The following is a 6,961-nucleotide window of genomic DNA, read 5'->3' as shown; positions in this document are numbered from 1 at the left end:
TGCAAGGAAGTTGAGGTTGGAAGTGGATCATGAGGGGTTAAGAATTGGGTTTTTTCTTTTTGCCTTTGTGACCCATGCAGCTAATATATCAAAAGGAGCTTTCCTCAGGACAGGATCTTCATAGTGTGGGTGAGATCAATTAATGGGTCAGGGGAGTAATTTATGGAAATACGACTGGGATCTAAAAAAGAGAGAGACAGGAGTTAATACCAGAGTGCATCTTCCAGAACAAGCACAAGTAGTGTATGGTGGAACCTTTGTTTTCCAAGTGTGCATTGAGTCGTGATGGAAAATGGGTGGTAGTTCTAAAAGTCTGAAACTAGTGGTTCCCCTGTAGGTTTGACTCCCACCTTCACATTACCCATCAGACTCTTATTCAGTCTCCCACAATGAAAGGAAGTTTTGGTCATTGTCAGAGGATGGCAGAGCTGTGTGGGGTGTTTTGTGGTTAAGGGTGAGCTGGTTTTGGAGGGGAGGGATGGGTAGAGGGAGAGGGAATTTTAAGCAAGCTCTGCACTGGGTGTGGGGCTCCATGACCTGAGCCAAATTCAAGAATCGACACTCAACCGACTGAGCCACCCAGGCGTCCCGAGGGTGAGTTTTTAACCGATTGTGGCCAGCCTGGGTTTTGATCCTTTGCTAATTGGGTTAACCAGTTTGGACACTTCAGTGACACTGGCCACATTGTTTGTGACTGGGCTATGTTTGGCAGGGGACCTCTGAGGCCTGAGGCTCCTGTCACCATCTTGGAATAGTGACAGGATCTGAAGCTCCTGGCAAGAAGTGTGTGTGGGATGGTGCAGAATCGAGGCCATGCAGGAGGGTGTGGGTTGAAGCCACTTCAAAGTAAAAGGGCTGGCCTAAGTGGCACAGATTTAAATCAGCTGTGGGAAAACAGGCATACAGCAGCTATTTTTAGTTTGTGTTAGAAACTGTAAGAGCCAGAGTTGTTCATAGAGTAGAATACTGGCTTTGGATATAGGAGATGAAGACTTTTTCAGCTCTACCACAAACTTCTGTGCTAAAGGCCATGGAAAAGAGCCAAGGGAAGATAGTAGGCAGCCAGGCCGTCCCAGTGTGGGCTAGTTCAAGTTTATCATCACTGTCTCCAGACTCATTTCATCTTAGAAGGTTCCAGCCTTTTTCCTGTGCCATTCTAGGTCCACTGCTTCATATAATACTCATCCCTGTCTCAAGGCCTGCTCTTGGGGAAAGACCTAGAAGTTTCTTTCTTATTTGGGTGGAAAACACTGATAATAGCTTAAGTTCACCTTTGCAGAAGTGTTTGTACTTCAGTGAGGCTGAGTAACTTAATGTGGCAAAGAAAGCTCTAGCTGGACTCCAACGTTAGTGAGTGGAGTATCTGTCAGGGTGGTGGGGCCCTTCTTGGCATAGTTACAGCACAGTATGTAGGTAGCTGCTTATTCCACGGATGCATGCTCTCAAATGTGGTCGACACTACTTAGAACCTGGCCTTTAAGGCTGGAAGGAACCTCATCAGATGTCCTTCCTTTATACATAAAGAAACCAAGACTCAGAGGAATGAGGTTAGTTAGGTTCAACTGAATAGGTGTTTTTTGAGCACCTACTCTGTGCCAAACACCATGCTTAATGCAGGGAAGCAATGATGGATAAGATACAGTACCTACCCTTCATCTTTCCAACATCCCGTGTCCATCTGCACAGACTCAGATTGGGATCATTGCATCTGCAGGCTGCTCTGTCACTGAGAGTGGACAGACAGGGCACCAGGATGGGCCACGTTGGAAAAGATGCTTTCATTTGATGGAGCTGTGTGTGAATAGTGACTCATAATTGGTTTCCATGGGGTCTAGAAGTGGAGCCCAGGGAACAGTAATTGTCCTGTCCCTGAAATCTTGGGAGATACGGTAAAATCCAGCAGGCAGGGATTAAAAATGCAAATCGGGGAATAGTGTAGCTGTAAGCTTCTCTCAATTCAACTGAATTCAGCAAACATTTGTTGAATGTTTGTGCCTATTACTGAGAAGGGTATGAGAACACAAAAATGAATGAGGCTTATTTGCTAACATGAGAAAGTCTGTGGCACAGAAGGCTGAGGTTTTTCAGACTGCAGGTCCTGGCCTGCTGGTGGGTCATGAAATCAGTTTAGCGGATGATAAGCACAATTTAGGGGGGTGGGGAAGGGAAATAGAATAGAATAAGAAGTAGAATACATCACATATATTAAAGGTAGGGGAACCTGGGTGGGTCAGTCAGTTAAGCATCTGCCTTTGGCTCAGGTCATGATCCTGGGGTCCTGGGATCGAGCCCTGCATCAGGCTCCCCACTCAGCTGGGAGCCTGCTTCTCCCTCTGCCCCTCCCCCTTTTCGTGCCCTCTCTCACTCTCTGTCTCTCAAATAAAAAAAACAAACTCTTAAAACAAAAGGTAAATAGTGTTTCACAAAGTCATGACTTTCAAACTTTCTTTGATATCACAATCCTCAGTGAGAATCTGGTAAACATACCTATATACATACATGCTATAAATCATATATGTATATATATACACACTCACAATGTTTTGTGAAATTTTATATATATATGTAATTTATAGCATGCATGTATATATATGTTTACCAGATTCTCACTGAGGATTGTGATATCAAAGAAAGTTTAAAAGTCTGATGTACAGTATCTAACATTGGAAGGGCTGATACTTCAGGCATGTGTGCCTGTGGTAGAACCCCAACCAATACATTAGTGACAGTGTATCAGTTATCTGTTGCCTTAGTGACACTGCATAGCAAACAACACAAAACCTCAGTGGCATCCAACACAAGCATTGGTTTCTCACATGCTTACAGAGTCAGCTACACAGCTCTGTTCAGCATCTGGCTGCCTCACGTGTCTGGAAACCAGTGGGTTATCAGCTGATCTAAGATCTGAGTGGCCGGGATGACTGGGGCAATTTGAGTGAGTGTCTCTCATCTTCTAACAGACTAGACTTAGCATGTCCTCATGTTGATGGCATGAGCAAAAGGACTTGTGCAAACACTTTTTAAGCCTCTGTTTGCATCACGTTTTCTAATTTTGCATTGACCAAAGCAAGTCACCCAGCCAAACCCAGAGACAAGATGGGGGAAGGCATGGTAACTTGACAAAGAACATGGGTCATTTTTACAGTTTGCCACAACAATGAGCAATGAAGTTGGATTTGCTTTGATTGATTCTCTCCCCAGACTATTGGTCTTCTCTTCTCTGATCTTGGTTCTCAACATCCAGTGCCTAGAACTCCAGAGGGTATGGCAGGAGCCTCTCTTCCCTTTGCAGACTAGCAGGTAGAAGAGTTACAGGTGGTAGGCAAAGAAGTGCCCTCAGGAGACAGACTAAAAGGGGACATGGGATATGAGTTAGGGACCTGGCATCTCCTGGTGAGGCAGGGCTGGAGTGAAGGAGAGATGGTATGAGGAAAGCTCCAGGAGGGCCCTGATTACAACTGGGAACATCCTTGTCCTTCTAACTCTGCACTCGGTTCAAGGAGAAACTTCCAATCAACTTGGTCCAGCAATGGAAAGGGTTATCCCATGTGTGTTGTAGAAAGAAACCAGACTTCCAGTCTTGATACTGATGTGATCTTGGGTAAGTTACTTATCTTCTCTGGTCCTCAGTTTCCCCACTGTAAAGGAAGGGGGATGACTATATGGGTTCTAAGATCCCCTCCAGCTCTCCTTCTCTGTCCCTTTCTGTGGTCGCCTTGCTCTTGGTACAGATGTGTTGCTTCAGTTCTCACTCTTCCCTCCAGTGCTCATGGCAGACAGAGTGAATCCATCCTGGCTTTTTCCTGCAAAGAGTGAATATTGCCTCAGAATTCTCCTCAACATAGTACTTGACCACTACTATTGATTAGAATACACAGGCAAGGTCAGCTTTGTCATACTTATTTGGTAAGACTGGAGGAAGCATTTCTTTCTCTGTTTCTCTGTCTCTGTCTCTCTCTCTTTAAACTACTAGGAGGCCATGGAATCTCTCCAAGCAGCTGGACAAGCAGCAGTGTATTCATTTTAGATTAATTTAGAGAAGCACACTGGGAAATGCTTGGGCTGCTCCTTGCAACAAATTTGGAACCTTTTAAAAGCTTACATAAGCTGTAAAATCTCCTCGTGGTGGGAAGTCTTTAATACTCACTGAGGGAAGGGAGAGGAGTTGACTCCTCCAATGTCACCATACTTTTGACCATATAACATATAACCATAACCAAAATAAGTAAGAATAACTCCAAGTAAAGGGAAATTTGAGGGTCACATTTAAGGTACTAACAACTTGAACTAAAATAACCCACTCTGATTTTTAGACTCTCTAGAGGAGAGACATGAATGATAGTGAACAGTATAGGTCTTGAAGTCCACATGCTTCCACAGTCTACTCATCTGTCTGTGTTCCTTTGGGAGCTGACCCAGAACCTCAGGCAGAAGCTGGGCAGCGAAACATCGAGCTGGGCAGTGAGTGACCAGGTGAGCAGCACAGACAGCCTGTGTTGGGATCCTGGTTCCAGCAGTTGCTAGTTGCGAGAAGCTGGGAAAGTTCATTGGTCTCCCTGTGCCTCAGTTTCCTGATCTTTAAGATAGGGATCATAATAAGATCTCCTTTACAGAGTTGTGAAGATTAACGGAAACATGCAGATAAGGTACCCAGTGACCAGCTCACAATACACTCAATAAAGTTTGGATGGTAGGGGCAGTGCTGCCTAAGGCTGCAGTAATTATTTTAAAATTGAAGCTACTCTTTTAATCTCCCTGCTTCGAATATGGCTAAAACGACCATCTATTTTAAAGCCATGGCTGAGGGTGGGTTCCAGAGTTCCTGGGACAGTCACCCAGGCCCCCATCCCCCCACCTTTTTTTTCCTCTTCTTCCTTATGCTATGATCCTTTTGCACACAAATGCTGTCACCATCTAGGTTCACTGGAGAACTCCCTGTAGCCTACCCCTTTTCCTCTTCATCTGGATGGTCTGCCACGGGATCGCCTAGATATCAACCCATAGAACTCCCCAAACCCTCTGGAGTTATTTTCTCTTTCAGAATCTTAAGACCACAGGATCATATCTATTTTCTGAAGCTATAGAGACAGCCGCTCAAGGAACAGATTTTCAAAAGGATACTTTATTCGATTAATTAGTCAATTCCCTTGTCGTAGATGTGAAATTACCCCTAAACCATCCCGACTGAGGAGACTCTTACAGTGAGAAGCACAGAGATGTTGGGTTGTAACAATAGGAGAGCTCATTTGCAATGCAAATGAGCAACCAGCAGGCAAATGAATCCTTATGGGAAAACCACTCTAATCATAAAAACCACTTGCTTTGGGGAGACCGCAACGTAAGGACAAGCAGAATCATAGCTCCATGAATCCCCTCTAATATAGGATATTAGAGAATTATCCAGGTAATTTTCTATGAAATTGCATTTGAGTGAAGCAAAATGCATTGCTGGGCAATAGATAACATCTTTAAAATTTGACTCCACAGTTGTAGACTGAATTATTTATGTTTGTCACTATAGCTATGATAGTTTGGAAATAAAATAGTCAGGCTTTTCTCCCTGTTTTTATTTGTAGGAAAACAAGTCATTCAAGCTTTTTAGTGATACAATGTGACTTGCTGTCGATGGCAGTTACGAATTTTCAAGCTCTGCCAAGCACAGGAGTACCCAGAAGGGACATATGTTTTCTCTGCTTTGTGTTCCAAATTTGCCTTAAAAAACATGCAATTATGTGAAGGCCTGATTTATATTTTCAAGGAAAAGCACAATAATGGCTCTGTTTTGTAGCCGTGTTTCTCCAAAACGTATTTATATTGCTGCCTTTTCAAAAGAAGTTGGCTAATGATCATTGGATTTTTGATTTCCGTCATGACATATGAAAATTTGATGAGGTCTGTGAGATTTAAGAACTGTTTTTCTTAAGTGCAATGGAAATTTAGTTAACATAGTTTTGTACTGCAAGCCTGAAAAATACTTACCTTTCATCCGTTTCCTTATTTTTGTGGAAAGTGGGAGAAGGGGATGCAGTAAAAATTGTAATTTGTAGCTAGGATGAAACAGAAATGACCAGGATAACAAGGAGTAAACCTTGAAAGACTGGAAAGCTGTAGGCGGGTCATGAGTGTAGGAGGAAGCAGGGAGAGATAGAATATTTGCTGGGGTTGGAGTGATGGCTCTGGGGAGAAAGTGAAGCTTTTTGGTTACATTTTATACTTAAATGAAAATTACCATAAAGCCCTTTATAAATTGTATAATCACTCTGGGTTGTAGATTTCATGCCCTTCATGATTACTATTAATGATAGCATTCACACTACTCTCTCAGCAGCATTTCTAGTCAATTTATTGAGAGAAGATGAGCTAGTCTCTTTCTGGATTGGGGAGCCCCCTCCTGGGAGGTAGGGCAATTTTTGGTTGTTTATTCTCTTTCAGTAATGGAAATAGAGAAAGGTCAAAGGCCAATTTCACATAATAAGGGAGTTAGTGGACAAATAATTACACAGAATGGAGTTTCAGGAAATTTTGAAGCAAAGAGGAAAAGGTATCAGGGGCAGTGGAAAGACAGAAGGAAGGATAACATATATGCAATGTTTTGATTGCCTTGTACAAATCTAGAGTCATTTTATTAGTTTAGGAATATAAATACTTTATGTAACATATAGGCTCATAAAGTATTTATATTGTATATTTAAAATCATAAAGGCTCAGAAAAATGCAATGAAAAAAATGGAAATAATAGCATGTCTTCTCCATAATTTTTCAATCTTAAGGGAAATAATTTTCAAATGCTTTAAAAAATTGTTTCACCCCCTGGCATTCACACCTAGGGTGCAGGAAGAGAAGTCACATGCTCTTAGAGATGCCGTCTTGTTAGGCCTCAGATTCACATACATTTTTCTCGTATGTATTGTGTGTAAGCCTGGTAAACTCTCATCTGCTTTTTTGGATCTAGAGAAGGTTT

Source organism: Halichoerus grypus, chromosome 4, assembly GCF_964656455.1.
Source record: "Halichoerus grypus chromosome 4, mHalGry1.hap1.1, whole genome shotgun sequence".
NCBI lineage: Eukaryota > Metazoa > Chordata > Mammalia > Carnivora > Phocidae > Halichoerus > Halichoerus grypus.
Note: the sequence above shows the minus strand (reverse complement) of the source record.